Source organism: Bos javanicus, chromosome 13, assembly GCF_032452875.1.
Source record: "Bos javanicus breed banteng chromosome 13, ARS-OSU_banteng_1.0, whole genome shotgun sequence".
NCBI lineage: Eukaryota > Metazoa > Chordata > Mammalia > Artiodactyla > Bovidae > Bos > Bos javanicus.
The window spans coordinates 81,063,066-81,083,100 of record NC_083880.1 but is presented as its reverse complement, the minus strand read 5'-3'; the positions used below and the strand labels follow the sequence as shown (position 1 = coordinate 81,083,100).

At 47.3% G+C, this 20,035-nt stretch overlaps 1 protein-coding gene across 4 annotated transcripts in view; it reads left to right on the top strand.

Moving 5' to 3' along the window:
• Window positions 1-20,035, top strand: part of ZNF217 (zinc finger protein 217) — a 39,080-nt gene that overhangs the window by 6,019 nt on the left and 13,026 nt on the right. For 2 of the 4 annotated variants that reach the window (XM_061437994.1, XM_061437995.1), the window contains exon 2: window positions 19,748-20,022. The gene's annotated coding sequence lies outside the window, so the exon portion shown is untranslated. Of the gene's footprint in view, window positions 1-5,853; window positions 6,022-9,324; window positions 9,414-19,747; window positions 20,023-20,035 lie in introns of those variants that run through there. The other 2 variants (XM_061437992.1, XM_061437993.1) reach the window with 2 other exon arrangements.

Sequence of the window (20,035 nt, the reverse complement as noted above, 5' to 3'; positions counted from 1 at the left end):
AACTCAAGGGGTGAAGATTGATCAGATTACAGCCGGTGCCAGGTGTGGTGATCAGGGCGGCAGGGCTGAGCCTGAGCTCCTACCCTCAAGGGGAGGAGAATGTGGTCTTGAAGTAAGAGGACTGTAACTTCTTTGCTTTTTGCCATGCTTCTTTTTTTAAGTGGGATGAGATCCTTTGGGAGATAATCTCTCGAGGAAGAAACACTTGAAGTTTGATAGTTTTTTCAGTCTCACTTTTTTTTTTCGGTGGCAGACTAGTGCTCTCAGAACAAAGTCCAAAGTCTTCAGAGGGCCCACTAGGCCTTACCAGAAATTCTGTCTGTCTTCGAGACACTGGGATTTCGGGGCAGGGCCTGGATATGATCAGATCTGACTTTAAAGAAAATATATTTATTTATTTTTTTGGCTGTGCTGGGTCTCGTTACGGTGTGCCAACTCTTTGTTGCACTTTGCGGGATTTAGTTCCCAGACCAGGGATTGAACCTGGGCCCCCTGCCCTGGGAGCCTGGCATCTTAGCCACTGGACCACCAGGGAACTCCCCAGATTGGACTTTGGAGTCGTAAGGAGCTTGGGGTGTGGCAGAGATGTGCTTGTCGGCGTCCACTTCCCTGACAGTTGTTCCCCAGCACGCGGGGAGAACGCGCGGCTCACAGTAGGTGTGTGTGCCGTTGGCTGAATACGTGTTACACGTCTGTACTGAAATCAGTGAAGTCAACGTTTCATTGTGTTCCTGGGAGAGCGTAGTGAGGCAGTAGGTGGCAAGTGCCTGGCACACAGCACTCGTCCTCAGTTGGCATCTGGCGTTTAGTGAACACCTACTCTGTTCTCGTAGCACATCCGCAGGGGCCCGGGGGGATACCATGAGGTGCTGGGTGAGGCCTCGCTGGTGTCTGCACAGGAAAAGGAGGCCATTGTGATGAAGGACACTGGGGTGAGGGGCAGGGGAGAGAGGCGCTGAGGGGGAGGCCCAGGCGGGGGACCCCACGATGAGGGAGGCCCGGTGTCTGTGGATGAGGACAGAGGCCCTAGGGGTGGTGGGTGCTGAATGTAGGCACCTGGCTCTGCTGCTTATTACCAGCTATTTAATCGCTGGGTGCCCAGGTTCTTTGTCTATACAAATGGGAAAGCACAGGCCCTGCCTTGCAGAATTGTTAGGTGGATTAAATGAGTTACAAAGTGAGAAGCACATGTGAACCCTGTTAACGCTAGCGCTTCTCGGCAGGTTGGCCCGTTTCTGGCATGAAGCTTTTTAAGGCTTGGTGGTTTAGTCCACACAGCCCATCCCATGGCAGAGACGTGCAGGAGGCTCTGCTGGCAGTGAGTTTGGACAAGTCCCCATTTTGATGGAGTTAACAGTCTGATTCAGACCAAAAACATAAAAGAAAATAAAATTCATAACCAACCAACTATATAAACCATTTACTACACCAATCATCTCATCCAAACCAGAGAAAAGTGAGTTCAGAGCCTCCGAATGCTCTTCTAGCAAAGTACAGGACCTGTCGGGTTTCAGGTCAAATGGACATGAGTTTAAGCAAACTCCGGGAGATAGTGGAGGCCAGAGGAGCCTGGTGCCACAGTCCATGGGGTCGCAAAGAGTAGGACAGGACTTAGCGACTGAACAACAAAAGGTCATCAAGGGGGCTGAGTTCCAAGAATATTCAGAGTCGAGTCCAGACAAAAGCGGAGCCCCCTGCCGAGCTGATACTGAGCAGTCAAGATAAGAGTTATGGTAGCAATCCTTTGCTGTTATAGATTCCCTCTGGTATGATGGAGGGCAACCCAACCATCGAGCTAGGCAGGATGAATAGAGATTAGAAGCCCCCTTGTACATATGAGGAAACTGCCTAGACCCCTGTGAGTGGCCTAAACACTCAAATTTCAGGTCCCTTTTGGCTGGATCTTACTGCAGCTGAGTTCTGCTGTTCGGTTGCTGCGTCCTGTCTCACTCTTTGCGACCCCATGCACTGCAGCATGCCAGGCTCTCCTGTTTTTCACTGTCTCCTAGAGTTTGTTCAAACTCATGTCCATTGAGTAGGTGATGCCATCCAACCATTTCATCTTCTGTCGTCCCCTTCTCCTCCTGCCCTGAATCTTTCCTATCATCAGGGTCTTTTCCAGTGAGTCATCTCTTTGAATCATGTGAGTTCTGTACATTAATTTTATTTCTATATTCATTTGTCTGGAATGCATTTATTGATTGCTGCTGTAGACAGACATCATACTGAGACTTAGATGTCAGCAGAGAACAAATCACAGTGTCATGTATTTTTATGGAGTTTAGGCTGTAGTAGGAAGGGGCGAGGAAGGAATAATTGCTATAATGGTGAGTATGAGGGCATCGATTTGAGCTGGGGGGCACCTGACAGGGATTCGTGATCCAGTGTCAGTGTCAGCGGCTGACCCATCTCACTACGGGACCTTTCTTCTCCATCTGCATTCCCTTCCCGGAGAGCCTCATACGATTCTATGGTCTTATGGATACGTTAGTGGTGGGGGATTGTGGGAGAAGGTCTGAGAGTTGAAATCCAGAAATAATTCCTGGACATCTAAATGGAGCTGGAGTAGACAGCTGGAAATATATTTTGGGGTTTGAGGGGAGAAGTCTGGGTGGGAAATATACAAATTTAGGCGCCTTGTAGATGGTATTTTGAGCCATTGGACAGGATGAAATACTTGGAGAATGACTAGGAAAAAGACCAGGCTCCTGTGTTGGATCCTGGAACACTTCAGAATCTGGAGTCAGGGGAACAGAGCTAGCGAGGGCATGGAGAAGGAGCCGCCAGTGAGGACTGGTGGAAATCAGGAGGACAGGCTGTGTCCTGAATCAGAGGAGAAGGTGTTTGGAGGAAGGGGTTGACTCTGTCAGGGACTGCAGATGAGATAAAGTAAAGCAAGCCCAGAGAATTGACCATCTTTGATCTCTTGCTACCAGGTCCAAAAACCAGGCCTTGCAGCTTCCCTGGTGGTCCAGTGGTTAGGGCTCTGCATCTCCACTGCAGGGGGCACGAGTTCGATCCCTGGTCCAGGAACTAAGGTCCTCCATGCTACCCAGTGCCACCAAAAAACCCCACAGAAGCCAGTCCTTGCCTCTGTCTCATTATTTCCTTGCTTCCCTGTTCTCACTCGCTGGGCCCCTTGCAGTGGCCTCCCCAGGGAGCCCGTCCTCCGCCCTGAGCCTTTTCACCTTCTGCGCCTCATCTTAGAAAGCTTTCCTGGCGGGGTCTGCTCCTCAAGGAGCCCCAGTCCAAAAAACAGCAAGCTCTTTCCGTCTCCACGGAGCCTGTGTTGTCTGCCTCCCTCTAGAAAGCAAGCTCCAAAGGGGCAAGAGCTCCGTCTGCTTTGCTTACTGTGAGCTCGGGCTCCGGTGCCTGCGATAGTGCCAGGCCCGCCAGACTTTGGGCTTACAAGCTTCATGCAGAGTCTCAACTCTCTCAAGTCTCATATGAACAGAAATATTTATATAAATGATGATATTATTATCTAGTTCTTCCAGTTTTATTTTGTGCTCAGGCACACAGCTGTGTTTGACGCTTTGCGACCCCATGGACCTTAGCTCTCCAGGCTCCTCTGTCCATGGAATTCTCCAGGCAAGAATACTGGAGTGGGACGCCTTTCCTTCTCCAGAGGATCCTCCTGACCCAGGGGTCAAACCTGCGCCTCTTGTATTGGCAGGAAGGTTTTTTTTTTTAACCACTGAACCACCCAGGAAGCCCAAATGATTACCATTATAGCATTGTATAAGCCTAAATTGTACAATATAGTAATTTGATATATGTACATATTTTAGAAATGATGACCACAATAAGTTTAATTAACACGTACCATTTCACATAGTTACAAATATTTTTTCCTTGTGATGAGAAGGGTCTACTTCTACAAGACTCTAGCCAAAATCACAAAACTTGAAATGGAGTGGACGTGACTGAGTGACTGAACAGACACACGCAGACACACATAACCTATAAAAATGCTGCATCCCTGTGCTCTATACGCCTGAAACTAACATAGTATTGTAAATTAATTATACTTTTTTGGGGGAGGGTCTTAGTTCCCCAACCAGGGATTGAACCCTGGGCCACTGTAGTGAAAGCTCTGGCTCCTAAGCACTGGACTGCCAGGGAATTCCTTAACTATACTTCAATTTAAAAAAAAAAATTTTTTTTAAGATTTACTTCCCCCTCTCTCCCTCCGTCACACCATTTTATGGATCAGGAATGGAAACCCATGGCGATGAAATAGTATTCTAGGATTAATCCAACTGTCTAGAGGTTGAAACAGGAATATTTTGAGCCCAAGATTGGATTACTGGAGAGAAGACATTCCAACATCTTGCCACAGCTCCCTGCCCAGAGAGAGTTTAAACCTCTCAGGAGGAACAGAAGCTGATTTTTTGAAAGGCTCGGGAGAGAGAACTAGGCGAAGGGAACCACAGGGCTGGAGACTCTGGGTCAGAGAGAAGGCTGAAGCTTAGAGCTCTGAGTGACGGGCTTGCCAAGACTTGAGGTTGGAGAGTCAGGCAGGGCCCAGATCGGCAGGGCTGGCAGGCAGGCCCTGGAGCTTGTTCTTTTTTCCTGAGGCAGTAGGAAGCTGTTAAGCAGGGTGGTGACACCATCTGATTTACACTGTAAAAAGATCTCTTGGGCTATGGGTGGAGAACATATTAAGGCAAACCTAGAAAGGAAGAAGTTTGCAGACACCATGGTGTACTGGCAGGAGTGAGCGCTCTCGGTGCTGTGGGGCAGCCTTGTGTTGGAGATGAAGGTCCGTGGGCAGGTTTGAGATATATTAAGGTGGAAGCTACAGGCCCTGCTGATGGATAAAGGTGGGGTGTGTGTGTAGGGGGGATGGAGATGAAATACCACAGTTTGATTTCTAGATTTTGGTATAAGTGGGCAGATAGAAGATGGTTCCCTGTTTTGAGATGATGATGAAAACTGGATTTCAGGACATGCCAGTTACCTTCCTCTCCTATTGGCACCCCCTCCTCACCCCATGGGTCCCCATCTAGAATATTCGATGAGGACAAGCTTTAAAGAGGTGCTCCAAATGTTATGTGACCCATGTAATTTATTTTTCTTCTAGTTTTATTGTGATATATTCAACGCACAGCATTGTGTAAGGTTAAGGTGTATAGTGTAATGGTTGACTTAGAAAACGATCATGAAGTGATCATAGTAAGTTTAGTGAACACCCATCATCTCATACGGACACACACACAGGCAGATTTTCTCTTGTGACCAGTACTCAGGATTTACTGTTTTGCTTTCATAGATAACATTAACTACATCAATCATGTTAATTGTATCAGTCGTGTTAATTAGATCAATCGTGGTGCATACTACATCCCTCGTACCTGTTTATATATATATGTCAATACCTATATTTGAGGTATGGCTGATGTACCGTATTGTATGTTTCAGGCATACAAAGTGACTCAAAGCTTTTAAGCCCATTTATGGTGGGTGGAGAATGCCGGCCCTGTCCTCTGGCTTGTACACTACATGCTTGTACCTTGTTTACTTCCCGGTGGAGTACTTTGCAGCCCTCATCTTCCTCCCCCGTCTTGCCCCTCCCCCTCTCCCCTGCCCCTCCCCGTCCCGCACTGATAACCACCAGCTCCTTGTCTGTATCTGAGTGTTTCTTTTTTTTTTGCTATATCCTCTAGTTTGTTTTATTTGTGACCCGTGTAATTTGTCAAGAAAGTTTAATTGACACTTTGAGTGGAGACCTCCATGGACCAATCGTGCAGGATAGTGGAGGGGGCTGTGGATAAGTTGTGCTTGTAGGGTGGGGGAGGGTCCTCAGTCAAGTTACCAGTCATGATTGGTTAGTCAAGTCGGGATTGCATCTAACCTCTATTTATATTGAGCCTTATTCGTGGCTCCTCCCTTTTTTGGTTTGCTTATAAAAACCAGCAATCACATCTCTTCCAGTATTGTTCCGAGTCAGGTGGACGGGGCCAACTCAGGGAGAAAGAGGCCCCCCCTGGTTCCAGACCCTGTCTACCCTTCTCAAAGGTAATGTCTGCTATTTGTTTTCTATCATGTACTGCTGTGAGGTTTTACACGGCATTTAGAATTGTGAGATGACTTCAGGGGATCAAGAAACTTCATAGAAAAGAGAAGTTTCGTGTTCCCTGGAGTGGTTGGTGATCCCTGCTTCCTTTAGGGCTTCAGTCTTGTTAAAAGAGCTGCCCCGGCTTCCTTCTCAAATGTCCCTTGTAGTTTGCAGAGCTGGCAAGGGTTTGCCTAACTTTTTCATTTTCTTTTCCTGCTAACTCCTCATTGCAGTTTTTCAGGTTTTCCTGCTCTGAACACTGAATTCTTTTAAGTCTGTCTTGGCACCGTTTCAGCCCCTGGATTTACATACAGTTTCCAAATCGCTTCTCTATAATAGTTCCACAGTAAAACAAATACTTGCGAAAGTAAGATAGTACTGGCATTCTCTTCTTCTCATTAAGGCTAACTCAAATGGTGATTCCAATGGATGTTAAACATAGCAAATCAGAAGGCGTTTGGTTTTGTTTTGTTAGAAAGCTGAGAATGCGGTGGCAGGCAGGAGGAGCTGGAGAGAAAATCAGAAGTTAGCTAAAGGCAGAGGGCTCCTATCACGAGGATTAGATCAGAGATAATGGTGCGATTTTATAAGCATACATTGGGAAATAGATCTTAAGGAGGGCTGGTCTGCTTGGATAATTGTGAAAAATGAGGTGTAGCTGATGTGTGTGGCATTAAGAAGGGGTGAAGTGGGGTCTTCCCTCTCTCCCCGAATAACGCGTGAGCAGGAGCATCAGCTCACATTGGAAGGGACATTTCTGGCTCCATTGTTTGTGTCGCCTGCGTCTCTGCAGCACCTGACTCGTTTAGAGAGAGTCTAGCTGGGGGGTGGTGATGGCAAAACAGGATTACGCGTGGGCGGAGCTAAGTATATGGAGCCCAACGCTCGATTTTCGATTTTCATTTCATAAGATAATAATGAGTTCTTAGCTTTACTACAAAACCGAGTGTTCCCAGTGTCCTCCTGTTGCTTCTGGAGTTTTCATTCTTAATTGTTTTAACCATACATGCTTTCCAAGGAAATCTGAAGTGTGGGTCTCCGCCTTCTATAAGGGACGAAAGTGGCTCACGAGACGCCCTTACAGCGCATTCAGCTCACTCTGTTGTCCATTTAAAAACACAGTACGTGTTTGCAACCCAGCTCTCAGACACTGGCAGAATTTTGCAACGACTTCCCAGTTTTGTTGGCACGTCTCCAGGAACAAGGTTCTTTGTAATTCTTTGCTCAAACATAAGGATCGCCTATAAAACTCTTAGCGGACAGTTTAGTTAATACAATTATCTTTCAATTTAAAAGCCACAGCATAATAAGGTTTTTTGTTGTTGTTTTGGCCAGGCCGGAGTGTGGGGAGGGGAGAGTAACAACCATATGATGTAACTAACAAACCAGTAACTAACAAACCATATGATGCTATTAGGCTCACAAAGTAGCAGCTCTGTGAGGGAATAGGAAAAAGCACCATTTTTTTTTTTTGCTCAGAAAATAATTCAGTAGCAACAAGGTCTGAGAGCCGAGAGCCTCATTGTTCTTAGTGAAACGATGATTTGTCCAACATTTTGATCGTTTCCCTATTCCTCCTGAAAAGTTTGGACTTTTCTTTTTGCTGCATTTGACACTAGGAGTTTTAACTCTCAGTGCTATTGTGTTTACAGCATTCAAGGTTTCGGAGTTCAAAGGTTATCCATTAACATGTAGAGTGAGGCTACACTTCGGTGAGGACTCAATTTGGTTTCACTTGCTCATTGTTTCTTTGTTTTGTAGTTCTGCCCAGAGTCATTTGTTTTGATAAGTTAAATGAAGGTTCTGGTTTAGGAAGAGTGTGTCTTTGGACTGTGTTTTGGGACGTGACTATCAAGACTTTAAAAAATTTTTTAAGAATGATATTCATCTTTCCTGAGAAAAGGAACTCTAGTACTGGAAGTGATGAAGTGATCAATATCAGTGTACTTGAGCGAAAAAAAGTTCTGGCTTAAGACTACTTCTGGCACTGCTAATTAACTAAGAATGAGAAAGTAATTGGTTCACTTCCTTTTAAAAAAAGACTAACCAGACCATATGTGGGGTTAGTAGTTATATATAAAATGACAGCAAAACATCACACTTGGGCAAATTTGTCCCCTTTGCTAAGAAACTGTCTCTCAAATTCCATTTCCTATTTTATTAAGGATTGCACTGCTCACCAGCGGAGCATTTAGGTAGGGCTTTTTGGGGTACTGACTTATTAAATATATACTTGAAGGGCCTTTCTTGATACGTTTTAAGTTTTTCCATTTTGGATACATTGAAGGCCAATAAAAAAACACACTTAGCTATTCGTTTGTGGGGACTTGCATAGCTTTTACTTTTGCATTCGTTTGCATCTTGAGGCAGAGAACTTGGTGAATGTGATTACTGCTTCTGTGGTTCCTCCTTGGGATTTACGTAAACTGGGGGGGAATATCCCTGGCCTTCGGAATCATAACCTTTGTGCGTGTGTGTGAACAAAAAGAATAGTTGGGAAACGCTTTCAGTTAAGGGGAGGGAGAAGGCTTATTTTGCTTTTGGTCGCCAGCTTTAAGTCTGATTTCACCCATGTGGATTTCTATCAAAGCCAAGATGATTCTTGGAACCTAGGCCAAGTTTAGAAATTTCAAGTTGGACCAGCGCAAGCTCAGCCCTTTCAGAAAAACAGTGACAGTTAAAAGAAAGTTGTGTGCAGATGCACATTTGAGAGACATTTAATCATCTCATCTCATGGACCTTTCTCATGCCTGAGGAAAACCTGAACAAAACGTGCACAGCTGCCTCCTGACCCCCCCGATGGGCGTCAAGGCCCGTCCTGGCCGGGGGCAGCGCCGCTGACCCGGCGTCCGGGCACACCTTGCGGGGGCGGGGCGGCGGCACTGCGCCTGCGCGCGGCCCTAGCGGCCCCCGCCCCGCGTACCTGTCACTGAACCGCCGGCGCGCGGGCCGCGTGAGGCCGGATGGCGGGAGCGGAGGGGGGCGGGGCGGGCAAGGGCGCGCGCGTGCGCCGGCGGCGCGGGGTCCGCGGGCGCGCGCCCGCGCCCACGTCCGGGGGGCGGGGCGGGGGCGCGCCGCGCGCGTCACGTGGCCCGGAGGCGGGCTTGTGGGCGGGGCCGGCGGCCGGCGGGGCGGGGCGGGGCGTAGCGGAGCCGCGGGGCCGAGGGCGGGCGCAACAGCTGCTCCGCGAGCACTTTCTGACCCAACAGTCCCCGTGCGCCGGACGCGCCGCGGCCCTGCGGCCCTGGGGACCCCCGCGCCTGCACTGTCCCCGCGCGGACGAGTAGGGGGCGCCCGTGCCTCGGCCCCCCGTGAGCACCCCCGCCCCGCTCACCTTAGCCCCGCGCCCGAGGTGAGCCCGGCCCCCAAATTCTCCGGGCGGGGGTGGGCTGGGGTGGGGGCCGCCGCCTTCGGTGGGGGGGGCTCCCCGGTGCGGGGTCCCCAGGCGGTCTCGCCCGCGGGCTCTGGCCCGGCGAGGGGCCCCGTGCGGGCGCGGGGCCCGGAGGTACCGGCACAAAAGGCCGAGGGGGGGCTCGCCGTGGCCCCCGCCCCGGCCTCCCCGCCCCTGCTCCCGCGGACCCCGGCCGCCGCAGGTAGAGGGGCGCCGCGCCCCCGAGCCCGCCCCCTACCCCTGCCTTCCACCCCGCCCCTCTCGGGCGCCCCCTCCCCGCCCGGCTGCGCGCGATCCCACCGGCGCGGTGCCGGGGAGCCCCGGGTGTGCACCGGCGGTGTGGACGTCGCGCTCACTCCGGGGGACCTCAGCACGGCCGGGGTCGCGGGCGAGCCCGGGGACCCTGCGGGGGGCTGGGCGGGGGCTCCTCTGAAAAGTTGGGTGGCTCCGCCCGGCGGGTCCCCACGGTGGCTGGCCTGGCCGTGGGGGGCGGGCGGGCGGGCGGGGGGAGGCGGGCCGGCGCGGGGTCCCCGGCGATGGCCCGGGAGGGGCCGGCGCAAGTTGGAAACGGGCAAAACAGTGCGTCCTAACAGGCGTCCCCCGCAGACAATGGCCGGGACCGAGCGCACGGGCCGGCGGAGGGCGCGTCTACCGGGCCGAGGGAGGGGCTTGGCCGCGCCGCAGACCCGGGCGCGCACCCCGGCCAGCCCCCGGGGTCCCCCAGACCCGTCTCCGGGAGTCCCGGCTTTTGCCCATCCCAGAGCAGGCGGTGCACCGGGCCGCGTTTCCTGGATGTGTGTGATACGGTTTTTTTTTTTTTTTTCCCTTTTAATTTTAAGAGATTAAAAAAAAAGCAGCTTAAAAAAAGTAACCCTTAAACGTTATAAGATTGTATCACTCAATTCTAGTGGGACGCAAAAAGCCAGCTGGAAGCAGAAGTAGGAACTCTAAAGGGCAGGAGGGATTGAAATGTTAGCCTAAAAGTGTTTCTTTCTTTTTTTTTAAAAGGGAAGTTTCTGCCAGGAGGCGCTGAGTGGCGAAACCGCTCAGTTTCAGATGTAGAGCCCTCTTCACTCTTGATTTGGCCCCAAAAGGCGAGCCCCAGGGGGTGGGCAGGGGGCCAGAGGGGAGGGCGCTGCTGGGGTCTCCGGGAGGCTGCTGGATTTGGGGCGGCCCGGGCGGTCTTGCTCGGAGGGGGCCAGACCTGGCCTGCGGGGTGCACAGGCCGGGACCGGCGCCCCGGGGTCGGGATAGATGTCCAGGTCCGGGGTTGAAACCCACGTTTTAGGATTCAGGGTAGGGCCACCGAGGACGGGAAGCCGCATTCTTGGGCGGGTGGGTGGGGGTGGGGTGGGCCGGGGCTGGGGAGGGGAAGTTTTCGAGCAAGGCTTATTAACAGGAGCAGGAAAAGGCCATCACTGGCCACTTCTGGGCCCCCAAGTAGTCTGTTCACACTTGGAGCAGTGTAAACTTTTCTTCTCTTTTTGTTGTGTTTTCCAAGAAAAGAATAGTCACTTCAGAGTGTGAGGCTTTGGTGCGCTGGTTCCCCTTTGAAATTCCTTGAGCCTCAATTTATCTTTCTGGATCAGCCTATAGGCCTTGGAGTGTTGAGCTTGAACATTCCTTAACGTGTATTGAAGACATGGCGGGTCCAGTGATCCTTTGGCAGGTCTGGGGGCCTGTGTTACTGAGCCCCGTGCAAGCTAGCTGGTTTCCTAGTTTTCTAGATCGTTTGGAAACATTAAGCTGTATGTTTTAAGAACCCTAGGTCTGATTTAGTTCAGGTTGATTCAATTAATGTCTTCATCGCTTTTGAGTTGGTTGAATGAGTTGACATGAGATTAAGCTCAACAAAAGAAAAGGCAGGGGGACAGCAGCTGCCCGCCGGGCCTGGCCACTAGGTAGGGGTCTGGAAGGAAGCCTTTCACCTTCTCTTTTGTATGTGTCAAGAAGTACGTGTAAAATGTTCCGTACTGTACTTTTTCCCCCTCCTGGGACTGATGGACTGCCTTGATTGATTGAAATCAAATAAGATTTAAAACAATGAATTTGGTAATACTTTGAGAATGAGTAATAGACCTAGGTTTTCCATAAAGCCTTTAGAGCCCTAGTGACAAGAGCAGAGTGGTAACCTAATTGCTTTTTTGTCTGAAAAATATAACAGTCAAACCCCTAGTTTGTGCCTGCTTAGTTAATGTGTGCTAAGGACTTCTTAAGGTGTGTCCTTAATGGTAGCTGACTTTTTCTGAGAAGTCCTATTTATTTTAAATAGTGTTTTGTTTCATATTCTAAAGACTGTAGTGATGTGTGTGTGTGTGTTTGTGTTTAATCCTGGTGTTTTAGTGGAAGTCGACCCCCACCCCAAATTGCTGCCATTTTGAGTCAGTTATGTAAGTATTGAAATCAAGAGGCAGTGACTTATTTAAAAATGCAGTGGTTGTTAGTTACAAGCCAGATTGACCATTTTTTGGCTTGTTTGGTAGAAGAGGGTTTATAATTTCATTGTCTGGAATTTTAATTATTTGGTGAGAAGGGGGAGGCTGCTCCTGTAGAACTGCACGTTCATCTGCGTGCTGCAGGAGGAAGTGGGGGAGAGCATGGCTTTTCTAGGTAAAGGACACCTACTTTTTTCTTTCATGTCCAACCTCAGTGCTTTTCTCTTCACAACACCATCAAACACTGCTGTTTGACCTTTGCTGGTTTTTTTTTTTTTAATTTGTGAGACCTAGGTTTAGTACTTGGGTTCATATTATTCCCTTTCACTTCTTAATCAAAAAAAGGAACTGATAACACCATTCAGATAAAGCTTGCAGAAAATATTGCCCCGGTCACCCTGAAGAATTGATTTAGATAACAGCTTGATCCCCCGCCTCCCAGGTAAGGGAGGAAGATGGAGGGTTAGGGTTAGCTTTTGCCAGTAAAGGTTTAAGCAGAGGCTGGTCAGAGTTCTCTTCCTAATCCTCCATTTTTGGCCTGTTTTAATAAAAGCCCCTTCCAGTGGTCCTTTTCAGAGGAAATCTGAAAATAGAACTCAGTCATCAAGTCACTTACAAAGTGATGAAATAATTAAGGAATATAATGGCCTGGCAAGGCCAGGGTCCCTCTGTCTCCTCATTCCAGATAAATGCTAATCACTTCTCTGTCTTTTAACAACATTTATGATGAAATGGCCTGTTTTTGCCACAGCAGGGTTGCCTGCCCAACCCTGGAGCACTCTTAATTCTGCTGTGCTTGATTAGAGCCTCGGGGGTCCCAAAAGATGTGCTGTTTTCCCACTTTGTAAAATTATATTCTCTTCTCACAGTTGTTCCAGACATGATATTGGTTGGAAAGAACTTTCGAGTAGTTTTAATGATTCTTGACTGCTTAAAATCTACTACTTAAAAAAAAAAGGCCTTTTCTTAGGACTGTAAAGGATTGGACCTTTTTTTTTTTTTTTTTTTTATGTTCTACATGAAGCTTTGTTTCCATTTGGTTAAAAAAAAATTCAGATTGTTCCAGCTCACAGATGCCACTACTGCCTGTGTTTTAAATTGTTCGTTTCTAATTTCTTATTTTAGCTTAATTGTGTAGTGGTGTGTTTAATAGATGAATTGGAAAGGTGCTGTCAAAGAACTGAACAATGGCTGTGTATTTTCAGGCTAAGAATTACACAGCAAGAGTGAAACACAGGAGACAGTGTTATCAACTGATGAGTATTTGTTCCACTAGAATAAAATAAATGTAAGAAGACTTTAAGTTAAATGATTTCATGTGGAATACACTGAGTAGTTTTCAAATTACTGAGATGTGTTACAAAATGAAAAAAAACAGCCTGGAAGATATTTACAGAACAGCCACTGAAGTGGAATTGAAGGAATCCCAATCATATTAAATATTCTAACTAGTGAAGGGTTTGGTTACAGCATGTAAATGGAAGTGGTGACCGTGGAAGGGTCCTGATTCGCCGCCTCCTCTCCAGGTCTTTGGGGGAGGGGTGCTGACTGGCTTAAATGCACGTGGAAGAAAGGATGAGTTGCACAAAGACTGCAGGAAATTTCTTAAATTTGGGGGAGGGAAGCTTGAGCCTTACAGCTGAATAGCCTGACTTTGAGGGGGCAGTGTTAACCCTTCCGACATGCTGGTGGAATGGTGACTTTGGGGAGGAAGGTGATGTGGATTCTTTGCTCCAGCTTTTTCCTATAGTTAGGCAAATTTGCAGCGGTATGTAGGGCGGAGGATTTGGAATGGAGGCCGTGAGGGCAGATAGAAATCTGACTTTGAGGAAGTGGGAGGGCTGTGGGGGGGTGGGTAGAGAACCATCCTTTCCTAAAATCTACAGCTCATGGTGAGTAAGCTCAATTCTTACAGAAATCTTCCCAACACACGGAGGGGCACTCCTGCCGGCCAGGTGCCACAACGCACCCCTCCTTTACACCGGAACGCCCATCAGAACCCCTTAGAAAGTTAGAGCGTTGTTGGCGGGCTGTTCTGAACAGCCTCATTACTTCCTGCCCAGGGTCACAGCATAACTGAGTTACTGGAAATCTGGGGCTAGTTTGGTAATTTTATGATAAAGTTGAGAAATAAAATTACCAAACCCGAAAAGACAGCTGAATAAGTTGTGTACGAGAGAAGGAGTTTAATCCTGTGGCCTTTGGCCTGCAGGGTCCCCTGCTTCTGCAGGAGAGCAGGCCTGCAGTCAGCTGCCAGGGTCTCGGGGGCTCCCAGAGAGCCGGCCGTGCTCTCGCTCGCTGCCAGGGTCAGGGAGCCTCAGTTTAGCATACGGGTCTATGGGCTGGAGAGGGAGAGTCCAGGTATGTTTTGTTCCCCAGTCAGCATTTAGGAGAAACGCTTGTTTCTTGCTGTATTTCCTGCCTGTAACAAATCAGGATAACCTCAAAACTGTTCATTTACACCAGAAGAAGTATTTTTGTGTGTTTTTAGGTCGGCGGATAAGTTCAGTTCAGTGTGTAAGTCTACTGAGCAGTGATTATATTAACTGAAGGTAGACTTTTTTTCTTCTTCTTTTTGAAAGCAAATAGGTGATTTGAAAGAGCCAGACTACAGCTTTAGTATTTACTCAACAGATAGGGAGGGGAATATTTAAATGTGGCTAAAGAAAGGTCTTGTGCCTTAAAAGGCATTGCCCTTGTTTATGTGTAATCTGAAGTTAAGTTGGGTGTAATTAAGAACACTCATCACTTGGCTCTGTGGAAAAAGAGGTGTGTGTAGGGGGTAATGGGTAGTGTAATGGTTATGGTGATTTGTTTATGTGTGTAGACATGTACATACAGAAATACAAATATATATATATTTATATACACAGTTGTCTGTGTGTGCAGCATTTTCTCTGTATAGTTAAAAATACACTTTTTTTGTTGTTGTTGTTGAAATTATCTTTAGTCCTCTTCAAAATCTTTTCTAAATACTTAAGGTAATACTGGTTAAGTGGTAATAATAGAAACTCACTGATAGCAATGCTTCTTGCTTAATTAAAAATAAAAAAATTAATTTCCCTTACAGTTCTCTTTCACATCAAGATGGAATTTTTAAAAGCCAGTTTACAGGCCACAGTATCTGTTAATGTTGATATTACTGAAACTAAAGCTAATACGTGGTGCTTTAAGTTTATAGTAAGATCCTTTATTGATCTTAATTGATTTAGGAGGAATCAGGCTGAGTTCGTCGTCATAACCTGCAAATGTGCTAGCAGGATTATATTTCTATCCTATCTTGGTCTCCCATGTAGAACTGAGCACCTACACTGAATTTCAACAGTGAGACTGTCTTGTCACAGCTTCTCAGGCTCTGCCTTTAAATAATCATTCACTTTCGAATAGGTTGTGGTGTTGAATATAAGCTGAATATTTTAATCTTTCTCTTTAACTTTTAAACATCCTTCCACAGCTATATTAGGAAAGTCAGGTTGACCATCTGCTCAGTGGGTGTGACCTTGGTGATTTCCTTGAAATAGTGTTGAAGGATTTAGTCGGTGGGTTTTATCACCACTGTAGGTTGCTATGAAGAGTTCTCTTGTCAGACTAAGGAAAAATAGTGTGTGTCAAATAGACAAGGAAAACCCTGGAAAAATTGTCAGTTTCCTAACCAGATCTTGGAGATAATTTTGAAGTTTAAAGGATACAAATGAATCGGCCAGAGACTAGCAGTTTGTTTAGACTGAATGTTTCAACATCTATTTAGATACCTTAGTAGCTTGGATGACTTGCTGTAATACTGCAAATTACTTGGCTATAAATAGAATTTTTATGTGTTTTTAACAGGTTTTGAGGACTTTGAATACTTGATTGCTGCACACCATGCTAGATTTTCCATGTCAGATAACCTGTTCAGTTGGGGTGTGCTGTCTTTGAGGTCACTGGTTTGAGAACAACTGTACATAAAGAACGGTATTTCCAAGTCACTTGGTCAGCAGGGTGGCATTCACCTGTAATTTCTATGAGTATGTGCGTAAGCACAAACTATGTGCTTCTCATTGAGCGTTTTAGAGTGGGTAGTAGTTGCTAATTTCCAGGTCTGTAGGCATTGGCAGAATTCATAGTAACTTTACTCACAGATGAGTATCTGCTTTTTAAAAAAATAAATGGCTTAAAGAACACCAGACTTGCATTTTATTTTAGGTGGTTACAGCAGTATGGTTCTTTCTTTTCAAAGCTTGTGTTGTGGTAAATTTTTAAAAAAAGTATCTACTGAAGTGATCACAATATAACTTGGTTAGTTTTCTCTCCAAGTAGAAAGTTATACTGAATAACCTGTTGCTTCAGGTGCCTGAGGAGTAAATGGCTGACAGTTGAGTGCTGTCTTTTAACCTGAGGAAAAGTTAAAAAAAATTTAGATACTGGAAAACTTTTTTGCTGAGCACCTTTCGCTCAGCTTAGCGTGTTCAGAAGGCTACCTCTTCTGCAAACTAGCGTTTAGAGTGAGCCTGTTGGTTCATGACGGCTCCCCCTGCACCCCATCTCCCGTTCTTTGTTGAGACAGACAGGTCTCTTCAGCCCCGTCGGTTACTGTCGGATTCTGGGGGTCTGTGCGCTCACACTTCCCTCAGGTGGGCTGGGGCTCTGTCACCATGAGCAGGAGGGAGGTTAGAATGTCTGTTTTTTGTAAGTTGTTATTCAGGTCTTTGGGAGCACGGGCACTCGATATAAAGATTTCTGATTTTTGGTGAGCAGTCTAGCCTTGGTAGTTACTGGTTTATAGTTTAAGGAAGCGTTTTGTCTGCATCGAGTGTCTGTCAGGAGTTGAGGGCAGGGACTTCCTGGGGGTCCAGGGCTTAAGACCCCGCACTCCTGAGGCGGGGGCCCAGGTTCCGTCCCTGGTCAGGGAGCTGAGGTCCCACGTGCTGCCGCCGCACGACTTAGGCAAAAGTAAATAAGTAAGGAAGATGGAAAGGAGTTGACGGCGTTTGCTGTGAGAGATGGCCCCGGGAGGCCTTGCATTTTAGGCTTGGCAGGTCAGTGAGAAAAGGGGTTATAAGTCCAAGTGATGCAGTTTTGCTTCTACTCGTCAACTTTATGGTACGATTATATACGATTCGCTTTTTATTATCTTCTTAACAATGTAGGAAATGGTCATTAGGTGGCAGCCACAGACAGCCATGTAGAAGGCTTGATGAACATTCAAGTTAATCTTAGTGTCAAGTCCGTTACGGTTGGTGAGTGGCCAGAGACCGGCACAGTCCTTCTGCACACCTGTCCTGCTGAGCCCGTTTCCTGAGAGGCTGACCCTGCGGCCCTTTCTGGGCACTGGGGGGCAGCAGTGAGCCAGCAGGCAGGAGGTCTGCCCCTGGCGGCTGGAGGCACGGCCTGTCTCGGTGCCTTTTGAGAGGACAGAAAGGACTGCTGTGACCCTGGGCCGCGGGCAGTTGGGCGCAGCTAGTGACTGTCAGGCTCTGTCCCTTGGCTGGAAGTTTTGCCACCAGAAGACCCCCGGCCTGGGACGTCCATCCCCCAGCTTCCCGCCCCATCCTGTTCACCCTCTCGGGCAAGACCGAAGCTCTTCTTTCTCTGAAGACTTTTTTCCAGCGTCCTCCTGTACCACTCCTTTGGGTCTTGTGTTGGAAGCTGATGACGACTTACTTAACCCAGATATTTGAACATTTCAAAGATAAGAGTTGAAACTAAATTGTCAGAAGACAGGAATTTCCAGTATATGCCGTTACCCCGTGAGGGAAGTGCACCCACATCGCTGTCTTCCATCCAGAGTTGTTGGGAGTTTAGGATTGGTGTCTTTGGGGAGAGATTATTTACAGAAAAGTGGAGTTCCCCAAAGCTGACAAATGTCAGATTATTGTCAGATTTTAAAAAAAAGTTGAGGTCTGACATGCAGGACTTTGATTTTTGTCAAATTGGGACATTAAAAAAAAAAACCCCAAAACCCTTTCCTATTGCCACTCTTTTCATTTTATAAGAGGGGTACTTTGGCACCCAAAAAGTAGAAAGGGTCTTAAATAAAGGGCAGGCTTTATTCAAATGGAGATGAATTCCTGTAGCTGTGCGTACTGCTCATGCAGTCACCTCTCTCACTTCTCACTCAGCTGTCGGCCAGTGAAAAGTGTCGTCAGGGTTTGAGAGCTGCTTTTCCAGAGTGTGTGCTATGACTTTCTTCAGTTACAGTATTATCTGGGACACTCACGTTCAGTAAATATTTGCTGAATGAGTAAATGACTACACGGAAACCTGAAGAATCACTCAACAAATCCAAGTATCATCTCACATCTTGATCAGCGTGATCACAGAGTTACGTCTACCCATGAAGTGTGTCTAACCCCAGGACATGGATATTTTGAACTCTGCAAGTGGTCCTGTAATTTAACCACCTGCATTGAGTAGACGGAGGAAGATGGGGTATGTGGTGGTGACAGCTTCAAGGCTGTAACTCAGCCAGGACTGGAACTCGGGCCTCTGGAGTGCTCTGTGCTGCCCAGCAGCTGGCAGCCCAGTCTGCATGTTTCTCCTTCATTGTGACTGCAACAAAAGGCTAAGAAACTAAAGATAAAACACTTCAGTCCATTCTTTCTTTACCCTAAACTTTGATCTGCAGGCTTGGGTAGAAGAGCTTAACGTTAAAGATCTAGTTTACTCCTAACTAAAAGACAACAGGGAGTAGGAGGATTTTCTTTTTCTGGGTGTGAAGAAGGGGAAGAAATGTTTCCTCCTGTTCTGAGCCCACTGCTCCTGCTCTTTGAGGAAGTGGAGAGAAGGAAAGGAAAGGGGTGTGTGTGTGTGTGTGTGTGTGAACTGTTGACTCTGGTGGGAGTAGCTTGCGTGTCTTTGTGTTTTCTTGGGTGGACTTGACTGACTTCAGTTAAAGTAGCTGGGACTGTGTAAAAACAGTTCCTGTGCTCACCTTGAAGGTGGAGGGTGTTGGCTTCACAGGTTAATCCTTCTGCAAGTGTGAAAATTCGCTTCCAGCTCAGAGCCTGCAGTTCAATCAGGTCATCCATTTTGCACCTGGCCAGTGCATACGTGAATTAGAAATGAGAAAGTCTGTTTTCTGATGGAAGCCTAGGCCATGTTGAACCAGCCGTGTTGAGGATCTTACTTAAAATGTGTGCATTCACAGAGTAGCTTTGTGTCTGTATTTCCTTATTTGTAGTCTGGGCAAGGAAGTCCTACCCTGGTGCCCACTGAAGGCAGAAGGTTGTTAAAAGCAAACGGGTTTGGGCAGTGGAATGAGGGGCACAGTGTCCAGTGGTTCAAAATATATTAAGGTTCTGCGTGGCTAGGATGAGAAGCTGTTCCAAAATGGGTTTCTTGAGTGGGGATTTTAGGAGAGGTTCCTGTTTTTCAGTGATGTTGGTGATTAGGGTATGTGTAATCCCAGTGTGCTTTTAAGCATTTGCGTTTCTTGTGTATTTATAAGAAAATGTGAAACTCTGGCTTTTAAAGTTTTGCCTCAGATGCTTTCATAGTTGTTCTTTTTTTTTTTTTTACAAGTCTGTAGACTCGTAGAGATTGTAAGGCTACACATCATGCACTTTAGTGGCAGTTAAAACATACTAAGCTGAATTTGATCATTTCTGTTCTGAAACTTGACATTTTTGATTTAAATCATCGAAGCACCAGGTTTTCAGTTTAACTGTGCACTTCTTGTGGTTTGATAAGGTTTATTGGATAAAACGCTAATGGTCTAATTAATGAGCATGCGTAGCAGGATGCTCTGTACACAGTGATACTAGCTAAAAGGAAAGCCACTGAATCGGGGACCTTCTCTGCTTCGTGGGGAAGACCAGTGAGTCATCGGCCCGCCTTCTCTCCTTTCTGACGGAGCTCACCTTTTTTTTTCTCCTCTAGGTTTTGGAAGTCCCTTGTCTCCAGGTTGCTGGAAGTGACTTCTTGCTCAGCTGGATCAGCCACTCGGTGAAGACAGAACTCATGCTTTGTGCTGGCTCGGCTCTGCATCCACCACCGGGCAGTCTCTGTGCCTGGTCCTAGAGAGACCCAGCGATCGGCGTTGTGACTGAGCTTCCTGGACTTGTGAAGAGACGACGGTAGAGGAATACACACTTTCTTTTGAATTTTTACAACAAATATTTGCTCTAGTTTTGAAGCCTCGGGCCGCTGGGTGTGTAAGTAACAAGT